The 15872-nt window shown below is 42.9% G+C and overlaps 1 pseudogene; it reads right to left on the bottom strand.

Annotated features, from left to right (window-relative positions):
- Positions 1-1215: 1215 nt before the first annotated feature.
- Positions 1216-3381, bottom strand: LOC103726974 (annotated as a pseudogene).
- Positions 3382-15872: the final 12491 nt, after the last annotated feature.

Genomic DNA, 15872 nt, shown 5'->3' with positions numbered 1-15872 from the left:
GTCAACTGAGCTCCAGGGGACTATTATCATCTCTCAAAATGCCCTGTAACTGTGGTGTGTCACCTGTCCTCTTGATCAAGGAGGCCATGGAGACCCCACCAAATGGACTTGAACCAGTGTCCGGTCTACAAAGAGGGTCAACACAGAGAAAACATTTCCTCCATGCTTCCAAGTGAAGCCAGCCATGGTCGAGTAGGACCTTTGACTTACCTTCACATAGGCAGAACTGGTAAAACGACGACAACTCTTATAAAAAGCATCCAATCCCAGGACAGAGAACTAGAACTAAGGCAAACAGCATTTGTATGGGTGGCTAACAGACACAAGAACTTCTGCTTCTCTGAGACACCTGAGCTCACTGGTGAACTCTATTTCCAAGTTCTGCAAAGCACACTACAAGCTCAGTCCATGTTCTCAGCCCCCAGCTTCAGTTCACCTTCCCAAATTTACAGATCAGTAACAGAGGAGAACATACACATTATACCATTCACAGCAGTTGTCATAGGGGGAGGGAAAGCCCAAGTATCATTTCACTTAACACATTTAACCAAGTGGGCTTTCTAAGAACAAAACTCAAAGTCTTCCAACAGATGTGTGTGTCCTTTGAATGCAAGAACATTCATACATTATTTACTATCATTACTCTCTGCACACTCTCACCAAAGCCAGAGGATTGAGTGACACCCCTTGCCAAGTTAAAAAACATTCATTTCGTACCACCAAGTGTTTGTGCGCTTGCCTTTTCTCGCTCATTGCCTTTCATGTTTTGTACACCATCAATCCCACACGAGGTTTCAAAAGTTCAGCCTTCTGGTTCCATATCACAGCCTTGTGTTCATAGCATTGATATGACTCCATGAAATACAGAGTAGTGGGTAAAAATGGACCACCCACTGTCAAGGACACAGCCTGTGCAGTGTGATGATGAATTCTTAGATGAGAAAGCATGTAGACAGAAGTATTACGGCAGAATATTTACAGCACTACTTTGTTTTTTTTTTAATTTACTTTTATTTTATGTGTATGAGAGTATTGCCTGCATGTATGTGAGTGCATCTGTATCATGCAGTGCCACGGATGTCAGAAGAGGGTGTTGGATTCCCCTGGAACTGGAGTTAAGGACGGTTTGTAAGCCACCATGTGGGTGCTGGGAATCACCGGGTCCTCTGCAAGAGCAGACAATGCTCTTAATCACTGAGCCATCTCTCCACCTCCCTACAGCACTACTTTCAATGACATACTTTTTCCATTAACATTTGAAATGAGATGGAGTGCAGAGATTAAATGAAGGCTTCATATATTTTTATATATGAAAGAAGACAAATGTTAAAATCAAAAGAACCAAATATCATGACATCATGATCTCCCAAAAGGAGATTTTCCTAAGGAAAAAACCCACATGATAGGATTCAAATTAAAATAAGGAGAAAAAAAATGTAGTTCTAACCAATGGTTTTTACTTTGAACATGTAAAGAATTCACTTGTCTAAGGATAGAATATTACAGGAGAAATCTTTTGAGATCAATTGTAGTGTGTTGGTTTACAAATCAGGAAACAACAGTTCACTTTCAGTCACACAGTATTTTAACCCTTTATGTAACAAAACTTATAAAACTCCTTTAGTTCTTCCTCTTTTTCTAAAGAAAAATGTCAAAAACACTGCTGAATACAGTCCACATGGAACAAACCAATTTTGAAAATTTTTAGTACATATGTGTTCTAGTTTGTTTCTCCATTGCTGTGACCAATACCAACTTGGGGAGGAAAGGATTTATTCAGCTTACATCTCCCGGGTCACAGTTCATCACTAAGGGAGCCCAAAGTAGGAACTCAGGGCAGGAAACTGAAGGCAGGAGCTGAAGCACAGGCCATAGAGAAATGCTGCTTACTGGCTTGCTCCTCTGGCCCCTGCTCAACCTGCTTTCTTATAAAACATAGGCCTACCTGCCCAGGGGTAGCACCACCTACAGTGGGCTGGGCCCTCCCACATAACTCAATAATCAAGAAGATGTCTCACAGACATGGCTACGGGTCAGTCCCATGGAGGCAATTCCCCAACTGAGGCTCCCTCAACCCAGGTGTGTCAAGATGACACTAAAGCTATCTAGCACAGTATGTATTTTATAGTATACTTACCATGAGTTTAGAAAAATTTGTATTCCCACCAGTCTACCAACCACTCAACCAACCAACCAATCCCAGCCAGAGGACTTAGAATCCATGCTTGAGCCAAATCCTCCATTAAAACCACTGCCTGACCCTGCATTTGATTCTGAACCCCAACCAAGAGGGGCACCAGAATTAAAACCTTTGTAAGAGTTATTCCCAGAATAAAAAGCCTGATTTGGTGCCCTCTGTGTGTTCCCCTGGCTCTGGTTATTACCTGATGGGCCAGACTGGTTCTGCTGACAGGCTCACATGCCCATCACACCCCAACTGCTCTGCAGTGTTGCCTGGGCTGCAGCCATCATTGCTGGATTAATGCTCAAGATGCCAAAGTTCATCATCCCTCCACCCATATTACCACCCTGATTGTTTCCCAAGCCAGATTCCCCACCCCCCTACTGTACCAAACCCACCCTGATTCCCAAGTCACCTGGATTACCACCCAAATCTTCCACTTCTCTCTGTCTATTGATAGTGTGCATTGGATTTATGCATGCTAGTTCCTATAATGATCAAGTTCTCTCCACAAAGAAACTCGGAAACCTATCATCTGCAAATGTAACAAAGGCGAAAGCCCTGAATGGTTTGGGAATGAAGGCATCTACTACTTCATGCTGACAGAACTGTTGAAGCTCACTAGCGTTGTCCTCTGTACAATGCCCAACAAATACCTTTCTGCTTCTCAAAGGCTCATCTGGGCTTTTCTTAGAGTTAGGAAGTTTACAGTCACATCAATGCCCATCTATCATGTATCATTGTGACATTACTTTTACTTGGGTTTCATATTCTGTAAAATGAACAAAGTCAAACCCTTTCGAATGACCAGTTTTAAGATCTTTCTTGACCTGTACAATAAGAACTTCTCCAAAAGTACTGAAATAGTCTTTAATATTCTATTCAGTTGTTTTCCATGGGAGGCCCAATACTATTAAATCAGAGGGTTTTGGGACTGTTCTTTTTACTTTCACTGCTGAGGAGGCCACCTGTCTTACCCATTTTCCTTTTGTTATCTTTGGGATAGTTGAGAATGTATATCAGCCAGCATCTGGGAGATGCAGAATTCCTTCCACCAGCCAGACTCCTGTAGCACAGGCCACATGCCCCTCAAAGCTAGACTGTGAAGGTGGACACAGCAATACTGTCCCATCTTCCTCGGACGGTATTTCAATGGGCTCATTGTTCTTGTTCTCTGCTACCTGAATATATTCAGACATCTTGGCTTAATTCTCTACTAGGCTGCTGCTAGGAAGCATTGACAAAGAAGCTTGATGTCTTTAACTTTTTAAATTAAAAAATTTATTATTTTTATATGTATATGTGTGTGTCCATGTGTGGGTTTGTGCACATGAGTGCAGTGCTGGAGTTACAAGCTGTTGTGAACCAAGCTGCTTGATGTGGGTGCTGGGACTCCAACTCAGGTCCTCTAGAAGAGCAGCATGTACTCTTAACCACTGAGCTACGTCTCCAGCCCCATTTTATTTTGTTTTTGAGGGACTACTTCACTTATGTAGTTGAGGCTGGCCTCAAATTAGCTAAATGTAAGGATGACCTTCCTCTTGTCTCCACCTCCAAAGTCCAAGTGCTGAAATTACAAGCATAGGTTACCATACTTGTTTTGTGTGTATGTGTGGGTTTATTTATTTATTTATATTTTATGTGTATGAATGTTTTACCTGCATGTATGGATGTGTACCACAAGCATGAAATGCCCTCAGAGACCAGAAGAGGGTGTCAGATCCCCTGAAACTGGAGTTATAGATGACTGTTAGCCATGATGTGGTTGCTAGGAACTGAACCTGGGTCCTCTGCATGAGCAGCCAGTGCTCTTAACCACTGAGCCATCTCTTTAACCCCATGGTGGTTTTGTGGTTATTTGTTGTTTTTGCTTTGTTTTATTTTTTGGTGGTTATTGTTGTTTTTAGACAGGGTTTCACATAGCCCAGGCTAACCTTGAACTCCATATGTAATCAGGGATGACCTTGTATTTCTGATCCTCCTGCCTTCATCTCCCATGTGCTGTGATTATAGACATGTGCCACCATGCCCAGTTTATGTGGTTCTGGGACTTGAACCCAGGGCTTTGTGCATACTAGGAAAACACTCTACCAACTGAGTAACTTTCCCAGTCCCAGAATGCATAAATTATTATGCACAAAACCAAAACTATGCCACATGCATGGTGGCATGATCCTGAAATTCCAGTTTTCTGGAGGCTGAGGCAAGAGGATTGAAGTTCAAAATGTGAGTTCCAGGATGTCCAGAGATGCATAGCAAGACCTTGACTCAACAAACAAGCAAAGTGGCTGGACAGATGGCTCAGCAGTAAGAACATTTGCTGCTTTTCAAGAAGACCCACTTTTGGTTCCAGTACCTACATGGTAGCTCACAACTCTCTGTAACCCCAGTTCCAGGGGATCTGATGCCCTCTTCTGGCCCCTGCAGGCACCAAGCACACACATGGTACACATACATAGATTCAGGCAAAATCCTCATATGCACAAAATAAAAATAAATAAATCTATGGGCTGGAGAGATGGCTCAGTGGTTAAGATCACTTGTTGCTCTTGCAGAGGACTCAGGGTCAGTTACCAGCGTCCACATGGTAACTAACAGTTGTTCATAACTCCAATTCCAGGGGATACAACACTCTCTTCTAGCCTCTGTGGGCATTGCATGCATGAGTCCACTTATATACATGCAGGTAAAACATTCATACAAATAAATAATTAATTTTTAATGATTTAAAGTATTTATTTATTTATTTTGGTCTTTTTGAGACAGGGTCTCCCTGTAGCCCCAGTTGTCCTGGAACTCACTATGTAGACCAGCCTGGCCTTGAACTCACAGAGCTCTGCCTACCTCTGCCTCCCAAGTACTTGGATTAAAGGCATGTGTCACCACAACTAGCTAAAATTTATTTTTATTTTATGTGTAAGAGTGCTTTGCTTGCAGGTATGTAAGTGCACCTGTGTCATGCAATGCCCGAGGAGGCCAGAAGAGGGCGTTGAATCTTCTAGAACTGGAGTTATGAACTCTTGTTAGTTGCTGTGGATGGGTGCTGGAAATTGAAACCAAGTCCTCTACAAAAGCAGCCAGGGCTCTTAACCATGGAGCCATCTCTTAATCCCCTTTTTAAAAAATTCTTAAAAACAGTGGCTGGGCTTGGTGGCGCATGCCTTTAATCCCAGCACTGGGGAGGCAGAGGTAGGTGGATCTCTGTGAGTTCGAGGCCAGCCTGGTCTCCATAGTGAATCCAGGACAGTTGGGGCTACAGAACCCTCTTCAAAAAAAAAAAAAAAAAAAAAAAGAATCTTGAAAACAAAATCAAAGACATCAGTGTGACTGTGTGGGGGCCAGTCATCCTCCCTGAGAGAAGGGAAGTGGAAAGTGAGGGTCTCCATTATGTTTCTGGTTGGAGACAGGATTAGTGTTGCAGATAGAACCAAAGAAACCACCCGTATTCTCTTTGGAAGAAGAGAGGTGTCAGCTTCCATACCCTGAGTTCAGTTACCTGAGGTCAACTGTGATTCAGAATCATTAAATAGAAAATATGGGAGGCCAGTGAGGTGGTTCAGCAGATAAAGGCCTTATCACTAAGCCTGACTACCTGAGTTTGATGCCCAGAACCCACATGGTAGAAGGAGACAACTAATTCCTGCAAGTTGTTTTCTGACCTCCACATGTGTGTTGTGGCATGTCCTTGAGAGAAAGCACGCTTGCGTGTGTGTGTGTGTGTGCATGCACATACACACACAAACAATAATGAGCTACAGGGAGACCCTATCTCAAACAAAAACAAAAACGAACAAAAAATGGAACTAGTACAAGTGGAATACAAGACCCAAATGAACACAAGATAAAATGGAGTTAGACTTCCCAGTATCACTGTGAGGACTAAATGTACCCAGCAGGCCACACATCTGTTCTTGACTGGTCCAAATATCTGGCTATTGTCATCATGAATAGTGACTGCAGGGTCCCATGTTCACACTAAGCAGTGCAAGCCTTAAACGACAGGTATTTAGGGTTAAAGGTATGTGCCACCACACCTGCCTATAAATTGCATTCATGGGTTGGAGAATTGGCTCAGTGGTTAAGAACACTGGACTGGCCAAAGAACACTGGACCCGGATTCTATTCCCAGCACCCACATGGGGGGTTAACTGTCTGTAACTCCAATTCCAGGGGAATCCGACGCCCCCTTCTGACTTCCTCAGGCATTGCATGACATGAGTGCACATACATTACACACACAAACAATAAGAGTAATAATAATAATAATGATAATAATAAAATTTAAGTCTTTTAAAAATCACAATGTTTTCTGTAACAGCAAGGCCTAGAGATTTTGTAAATGTTAATAAAGATATTGTATAATAACTTTTTCTAAAAATTTCAAAATAATTATGGAAAATTTCAAACATATACTGACTAGATGGAGCACAGTACATCAGTCAGCTTTTCATCACTGTGACAAAATACTTGAGAAAGTCATCTTAAAGGAGGAAAGACTTGTTCCAGCCAATGGTCACTTGACTCTGCTGTTTCTGGGTCAGGTGGGGAGTGTCTGGAGCAACACTTCTCACCTCATGATGGCTGGAAGCAGAAAAAAACAAAGAGGAAGAAGCCCAGGATGAGTCACAGTCCCCAAGAGCATGCCTTCCAAGAAACCCACTAAGTACAACCTCCTAAGGTTCCACTGTCTCCCAATAGCCTATTGAATTATCAACCATTCATGGATCAATCCACTGATGAGGTCAGAGCCCCTATGAACTGAATGACAGATCATATGATTTTGAAGTCCAGATTGGTGAACCAATGAGTTTATGCACTTACTTACAGAACATGAGTGAGGGGTTATTTACAGAATCTTGGGTGACCCTCAAAAACCAAACCGCGGGAAAGTCTCACCCCAGCCTGGATGATGCTCTACCCATAGCTGCATAGATGGACTCTCTCCTCCACTCAGTTAGCTTCTCACACTCTACCACCCCAATGAGCCACAATCAGTGGGGGCAGAACTGCATTCAAATAAGAAGAGGCATGGGAGGGAGAGTCTGCAATCTCAGCTGAGGGTCTGCTAACTTTCCCCATCCTCTTCTATGAAGGAAAATCAAAGGTCTCATCTTGAGGGTCTCTTGCAAGTCCTCACAGCTGCCTGATGAAGATGATAATGGCTGTTATGCTTGGACCACTGTGTTCTACAATAAATTCCAATATACCTGTGACTTAGAAGCAGTAATTATAAGAATATTATCATATTCATGCCACACATGGTGGTATACTTTTACAATCCCAGCACTCAGGAGGCTGGGGTAGGATTGCTGCAAATTTGCAACTTGAGACTAGTCTGAGTTCTGCAGTCAGTGCCAGACCAGCTAGGGCTATATGGCAAGACTTTGTCTCAAAAACCAAAAATTAACTTGGGAAGATGGCTCAGAACATAAGGGGCTTTCCATGCAAGTGTGAGGACTGGAGTTTGGATCCACATAAAAACTGGGTGGGTGTGGAAGCTCACTTATAATTCTAGCACTCAGGAGGAGGAGACAGATGATCCCCAGAGCAAGCAGGCTAGCTAGACTAGTATTGGGGAGCTCTGGATTCAGGTAGAGACCCTATCTCAGTCAATAAAGTGAGAAATGTAAGGAAGATACTCAGCATCAATATTTGGTTTCCACACTCTCACAACATGTATACCAACAGGCATGCAACACACACACACGCGGCTGCATGAAAAAAGGAAATAAACGAAAATTGTCAAATTTGCTTCATCTGTTCCACGTGTTATGTGTTACTGTTTTTATTGTTGCTGAAGTACTTTGAAACAAAGCCTAGACAGTCATTTCACCAGTATGTGGCCATTTCCTTACATAGATATAATGCCATTATTACACTGAACAAAATTAACAGCAGTTCCTTGGTATTTTTTCCTACTAGGCCATATTCAAATTTCCCTAATTGTCTCAAAAATGTCCTTTTATTCTCAGTCTGTTCACATTAGGATGCACATAGTACTTTTAGTAACCAGTCTCTTAAGTTTCTCTTTATCTAGAACAGTCCTTCCTTTTTCCTTTTTTTTTTGTTTCCTTATGAAATGACATGTTGGGAAAACTGGATCAGTTGTTCTGTGTAGTGCCCTAATTTCTGGTTTTGTCTCTCACCTTCCTCATGGTACCACTTAACCTGTTTTTTTCTCTCTCTTCTGTTGCTTCTACTTGGAGTTTGCCTCTGAAGTCCTGATTAGATGCGAGGTCATATGTGTGTGTGTGGGCACTTTATACTTGGGTGATGTAGTTGGTTTGTTTTAATTTTTATTTTATGTGTATTAGTATATTGCCTGCATATATGTACATGCATGTCATACAATGCCTGCCGAGTCAGAAGAGGGCGTTGGGTCCCCTGGAACTGGAGTTACGGATGGTTGTTTACCACCGTGTGGGACATGAACCCAGGTCCTCTGCAAGAGCAACAAGTGTTTTTAACCACTGAGCCATTTCTCTAGACCCTGTTTGTTTGTTTTTGAGACAGGGTCTTGCTACATAGCTTTCTTCATTTTCCTGTTGCTGTGATAAAATGCTCTGAACAAAAGCAACTTGAAAGAGAAAGGGTTTATTCTGGCTCATAGTTCAAGGGTTCAGTCCATCATGGTGGGGAAGTCAAGGTAGCAGGAGCTTAAGCAGTTTGTCACACTGTATTCACAATCAGGAAACAGAGAGCAATTAATGCACACTGTTGCTTAGCTCCTTTTTTTCTATTTATACAGTCCAGGATCCCTGCCAAAGAATGATGCCACCACAGTGGATAGGTCTCCCACCCCGATTAACTTAACCAAGATAACCTCCTTCAGGTCTGCTGTAGGCTCATCTCTCAGGTGAATATAGATTCTATCAAGTTATCAATTGATACTAATCACAACAATATCACAGTCTAGACTGGAATTTACTATGTAGCTTAGGCTAGCCCCCAACCCAGGTTTGTGATTACAGGTATGAGTCCTTACACCTGGCTCAGGCTGTGCACTGTGTTATATCACCCACAGTATCCAGTTATTCCTAGTTTACAAAGTTATCTTTTTCTTTTTCTCTTTTTTTTTTGCAACAGGTTCTCTCTGTAGCCCCAGATGTCCTGTAACTTATTATATAGCCCAGGCTGGCCTTGAACTCACAGAGGTCTGCCTGCCTCTGCCTCCCAAGTGCTGGGATTAAAGGTATGTGCCACCATGCCCGGCTACTGGAAAGTTATCTTTTACAACTTTTTTCTTTTTTGGAAGATGTAATTTTTTTAACAGAGCATAGGGTAGGAGTTTATTTACAGAAGAATGGGCACCCCACATTTACAGCTGCATCATAAAGTCCACACTCAAATACAGATCCTGTGACCTCTCGACAGCTGCACCAAAGTGTGAGAGAGGTGCCTGTTGGTGTTCTTGGCTTATATATCCTTTGCCCCCCCCACATGTAGCTAAGGTTGACTAATTGGGTGGGAGGGGCGTCTGACTCCCTCCTTGACCCCTTGATGAGCGTGGGAGGGAGGAGTGACTATAGCTTGCCCATACAGTGGTCAGAGGACATTTCCAGTTAATTCTCCACATTAACTCTTACATTCTTTTTGCCAACCTCTTCTGGGTCTCTGCATCATCTGTTTTCCATGGGCTGTTGACCAGTATCAGTGGGCTTCCATCTACTATAAAAAACACACACAGCAAGAGGCAAGGACATCTGAACAGCGACTGCCATAATAACCTATGGAGGTAAACACAAATGCTTGTTTGGTATTTTAGCAGGTGCATCATTTCCATGTAACAAAGCAATTGCAGTGACTTCCCACTGGGGCCTATATTCTCCCCTGCCACAGGGGGTTGGCCAGGTCTACAGTACCAGATGTGTGTTCCACCCCTAGGAGTGGGCATTATATACAATCAAAAATTTGATGATTGTATACACAATAGACATTCCACTATTGCACCAGCAAGAACATCTTGTTTGGTATGTTGGTAGTGCAACATGTGGGTTCTGTCATTGAGGAGAATTATAGGGGACTATTCTCCCCTAGTCATCTGGGTGTTGCCTTTGGCACCATGAAAGCCACCCATCCAGTGGCAGGGAGTTTACAGCTTAGTGCAAGCTTGATTTCTCCCTCTCCCTTGCTCACATCACACAGTATCTTCAGCAATAAGGTTTTTCCATCCACTTCTGGCGTACAACCAACACTACTGGCAATGGCCTTTGTTGTTTTGGGAACCTGTAGTGTCCCTCAGACCAACAGCTCATAGGGAGAAATCTGCCTCTGGCACTGGGATTTTCATTTAATGTACTACTTCTAGAAAGGCTTTCTTCTATCCCAATAGGGTTGCTTAAGGCTTTTTTTTTTTTTAACTGTGTATCTGGAGAATTTTCCCCCTTTATTTCCATAGTTATTTGTATAGTCCTCCTTCGCCCCCTCCCCTTTAACTACCCCCTTTTTACATATTTCTCCATTAATAACACCTTTATCCTACTAATCTTCTCTCTCAGGTTCCTTCTTTTCCTTTATCCCTGTTTTCCTTCCATATTCCTGGTCCCTGCAGTTGCATCAGGATATGCACTCACTTGTAAGGATTTAGTGCTAGGATCCACAGATGAGGGAGACCATATGTCTTTTGTTTTTCTGAGTCTGTGTTACTTCACTTAGTATAACAGTTTCTAGATACATCCATTGACCTGAAAATTTCAGTATTTCATCTTTCTTTACTGCTGAATAGAACTCCATTGTGAAAATGTACATTTTCATTAACCACTCCTCAGTTGAGGGCCACTTAGGTCACTTCCATCTCTTAGCTATTGTGAAAAGAGCAGCAATAAACATGGTTGTACAAGTGTCTCTACAATTCGATGAGTCCTTTGGGTATATGCTAAGGAGTGGTATAACTGGGTCATGTGGTAGATTCATTTTTAGTTTTTTTTTTTTTTCCGGAGCTGAGGACCGAACCCAGGGCCTTGTGGTTGCTAGGCAAGTGCTCTACCACTGAGCTAAACCCCCAACCCCCATTTTTAGTTTTATAAGAGTTCTCCACACTGTTTTCCATATGGGTTGCAGGAGTTTGTAATCCCACCAGCAGTGAATTAGCGTTCCCCTTTCTTCACATCCTCACCATATGGAAGATGTCATTTTCAAAAAATTATTTTTTGAAGTTTTTATTATTATTGTGTCTAGAAGTATGTGTAAGTGTATGTGTTGGAATTATATATGTATGTGAGCCACTACACCTGTCTGCCTCCTTGTTTGAGAGTACATCGGGAAGGCAGGGTTGTTGGATTGTAAAGTAGCTAGTGGCATTGTATCTGAAGTCATGAAGCAGGGAGCAATGAATGCTGGTGCTCAGCTTACTAGGATGATCAAGAGTTCAAAGTCATCCTGTGTGTTGAATAGCTTTAGTTGTCAACTTGACACACCTGAGTTGAGGAAGCCTCAATTGGGGAATTGCCTCCATTGGACTGGCCTGTGGCCATATCTGTGGGGTATTTTCTTGATTGTTGAGTGATGTGGGAGGGCCCAGCCCACTGGAGGTGGTGCCACCCCTGGGCAGGTGGCTTGTCTTGTATAAGAAAGCAGGATGAGCAGGGGCCAGGGGAGCAAGCCTGTAAACAGCTATCCTCCATGGTCTGTGCTCCAGGTTCCTGCCCTGAGTCCCTGCCTTGACTTCCCTTGATGATGGACTGTGCTTGTAAGCTAAATAAACCCTTTCCTGCCCAAGTTGGTTTTGGTCAGTGTTTTCATCACAGCAACTGAAAAGGAACTAGAACATCTTGTTTAATGAGTTCAACACTAGCCAGGGCTATAAAAACCAAAACCAAGGGCTACTTGGTAGAGTACTTGCCTAACATACATGAAGTCCAGGGTTTTGCCCTCAATACCCCATAAATTGGGCAGAGTAGTGCATGCCTATAACTACAGCCCTCAGGTGGTGGAGGCAGGAGTATAAGTTCAAGATCATATTTGGCTACCTAGAGAGTTCAAGGCTAGACCCTACCTACAAAAACAAAAAACAAAACACAAAAAACAAACACACACACAAAATAGCAGCTAGGAACTACAGAGATGGCTCAGCAGATGAGAGTACTTGCTGTTCTACAGAGGTCTGGGTTTGGTTCCCAGCACCCATATAAATACACAACTGTTACTCCAGTTCCAGGGGATCTGATGCCCTCTTCTGGCCTCCTTGGGCACCAGGCATAAATGTAGTGCACATACATATATGCAGGCAAATGCTCATATACAAAAAGTTAAAAAAATAAATCTTTTATAAAAAGAAAGAAAAATCAAGAACAAACTAACAGAGCTGAGCAAGAAGACTTTTTGATTAAAGCACTTGCCACCAATGCCTGATGATCTGAGTTCTATCCCTAGGACCCACATGGTAGAATGAGAGAACTAACTCCTAAAAGTGTCCTGTTGGGGCTAGAAAGATGGCTCAACAGTTAAGAGCACTGGCTGCTCTTGCAGATGACCTGGGTTCGGTTCCTAGCACTCATATGGTTGCTAACACCCATCCATAACTCCAGTTCCAGGGGCTCTAATGCCCTCTTCTGGCCTCCATGGGCACTGCTTGCACATGGTATACTTAGATACATGCAGGCAAAACTCATACACATAAAATAAAAATTAGTATTTGAAAAATGTCATGCCATGTGCTTGTCCATCCCAATTAAATAAACAAGTAAATGTTTAAAAACACACAAAAGATTTATATTGCATGACCCTATTCATATGAAGGATACAGAAAGTAGATCATTGGTTGCCTAGGCTGGATTTGGGGCCGAGTATTTACTAGAAATGAACACAAGGGGAGTCAAAGGATGATGGACATGTTGTAAATCTGGACTGCTGTTATGCATACTATCCAACAGTACAGGGGTGGGCAGAATAGTGGTTCCAGAGATATTCTGATCCTAATATCTGGACCTGTGAGTGTAAGTTTGATTTTATGAGGTATTTTTAAAAATATTTTATTTATTATTTCTATTTTATGTGTATGTGTATTGTCTGCAGTAGGTAAGTGCACCTGTGTTGTGCAATGCCCAAGGAAGACAGAAGAGGCTGTTGGATCCCCTGGAACTGGAGTTATGGACAGTTATTAGCTGCCATGTGGGTGCTGGGATTCGAACCTGGGTCTTCCGCAAGAACAGTCAGTGTTCTTAACTGCTGAGCCATCTCTCTAGCCCCTTATGGGTTTTTTTTTTGACAGTTTCATGTAGCCCAGGTAGGACTCAAACTTCGTATGCAACCTTGAGCTCCTGATCTTCCTGCTTCCACCTCTGAGTACTGTGGATCACAGGCCTGTACCATCACACCTTGTTTACATGGTGCTGGGGACTGAACCTGGGGCTTCCTGCATGTTAGGTAAACACTCTACCAACTGAGGTACATCAAAAGTCTTTGCTTTTTTAAGACAGGGTCTTATGTATCCCAGACTAGCCTTGAACTTGATATGTAGCCAGGGCTGGGCTTGAACTCCTGATCTTCCTGCCTCCACCTCTTAAGTGCTGGGAGTACATTATCACATCTACCTTGTGAGCGTAATCTTATTTATTTAATGAGTGAGTGTGTGTGTGTGTGTGTGTGTGTGTGTGTGTGTGCGTATGTGTTGGCACACGTGTAGAGATGGAAGAAAAACTTTCCAGGGTTGGTTCTCTCTGTCCACCTTTATGTGGGTTCTGGGGATTGAATTTAGGTCACCAAGTTTATGCAGAAAGTATCTTACTGAACCATTTCATCCACCAGAGAGAGTAATTTTAATTGGCAAAGGACTTTGCAAGTATGGCTAGATAAAATGGGAAGTGTCTTAGTTTGTCTTCCTGTGGTATGAAAGCAACTTCACTTTGGACAAAAGCAACTTCTGGGAGAAAGGGTTTGTTTTGGCTCACAATTCAAGGGTACAGCCTATTAGCAGGAGCTTGAGGCAGCTAGTCAAATTGTGTCCACTACCAGGAAGTAGAGAGGGACAAATGCTTGTGCTCAGCTCACTTTATCCTTTCTAAATTTTTTTGGTGTGATTTATTTTTATTTGCGTGTATGAGTGTTTTACTTGCATGTATTAAGTAAACCCATGTTGTGCAATGCCCATGGTGGCCAGAAGAGGACATTGGATCCCCTGGAACTGGAGTTAGGACCGTTGTTAGTCATCATATGGGTGCTGGAAACAAACTAGAGTCCTCTGCAAGAGCAGCCAATTGCTCTTAACCACCAAGCCATCTCTCCAGCCCAGAGTTTCTCCTTCCTGTATAATGCAGGCTCTTAGCCCAGAGAATGATGCCACCCATAGTAGGGTGATCTTCAAACCTCAATTAACCAAGCAAGTTAATTCTCCACAGGCACACCAGAGGTACATCTCCCAGGTGACTCTGGATCTCATCAAATTGACAATAGAGTAAACAGCACAGGAAAAAGTCAGGCTTGGTGGCACACTCCTTTAATCCCAGCACTTGGGGAAGCAGAGGCAGGTGATCTCTGTGAGTACAAGGCCAGCCTGGTCTACATAGTGAGTTCCAGGCCAGCTGGGGCTACAGGGAGACCCTGTATCAAAAGATGAAAACAAACAAACAAACAAACAAATAAAAACCATATGGATATTATTCTGAATCATCCTTAAAGGTAATTACAAGTATTGTTATGAAGAGGAGGGCATAGGAGAAGCCTCAGGGGGTGAAGGCACTTAGAGTAAACCTGGTGACCTGAGTTCAATCCCCAGAGCCTACATAAGGGTAGGCTCCAGAAAGTTGTTCTCTGACCTCCATAAGCATGTTGTGGCATACATACGCCCCCTCCCTCCAGTAATAATAAAATAAGCATTTTAAAAGGAAGAGGGAGGACTTAACTAAGGAAATGAGAGATGGAAGCAAGAAGCTGGAAGAAGAGCAAGGAAATGGACCCTCCCCAGAGCCTCCCAGTGGATTCAACTCCACTCACATTGACGTGGACCCAGTGCAGCTGAGTTTAGGCTTCCAGGCTCCAGAAGGGAAAGAGAATAAATTTGAAGCATTTTAAGCTAACTGAATAGTAATTTTCTATAAGCACATTAAGAAACTAATAGAATATTCAAACATGTTTGTTTACCTGGGTGCTGTAGTATGTAGGAGACTGAGGCAGAAGAATCACTAGCTTGAATCCAGTTGGGGTCACAGAGTGAAACTGTCTCAAAAAAATGACTGTGACAGTGCCTTGTCAGCATGGATTATAAATCTCTGCTTCACCAGAAGTCCTTTTGCACTTTTCCCCATACTAGGGATTGAACCCAGGATTTGTGAATGCCAGGCAAACATTCTACCGCTAAGCAACATTCCCAGTCCTTCTAGAGGTACTAAAGGGGGACAGAAGGGCTACTTCTGAGGCTGTGAGATTATTTCCTTTTCTTTTTCTCTTTTTCAGACAGGGTCTCATGTTGCCCAGGCTGATCTCAAACTCACTATGTAGCTGAGCATGACCTTAAACTTCTAACCCTCCTGCCTCCACGTTCTAAGTGCTGGGATTACAGGTGTACACCACCACAACTGGCTTATACAGTGCCAGGGACTCAACCTAAGGCTTCCTGTATGCTAGGCAAGTGCTCTTCCGACGAAGCTATGACCCCAGGTCCTGACTCATTATTTTATCTTGTATTACCTGCACAACTGGCTGAAATACTTCATCCTTGTGACCAAGGGGCTCATTCCTCCTGTCACACTGTGGT

This window comes from Nannospalax galili, unplaced genomic scaffold, assembly GCF_000622305.1.
Source record: "Nannospalax galili isolate Female #2095 unplaced genomic scaffold, S.galili_v1.0 scaffold389, whole genome shotgun sequence".
Lineage (NCBI taxonomy): Eukaryota > Metazoa > Chordata > Mammalia > Rodentia > Spalacidae > Nannospalax > Nannospalax galili.
The sequence above is the reverse complement of the archived record's forward strand: the minus strand, read 5'-3'. Positions and strand labels throughout refer to the sequence as shown.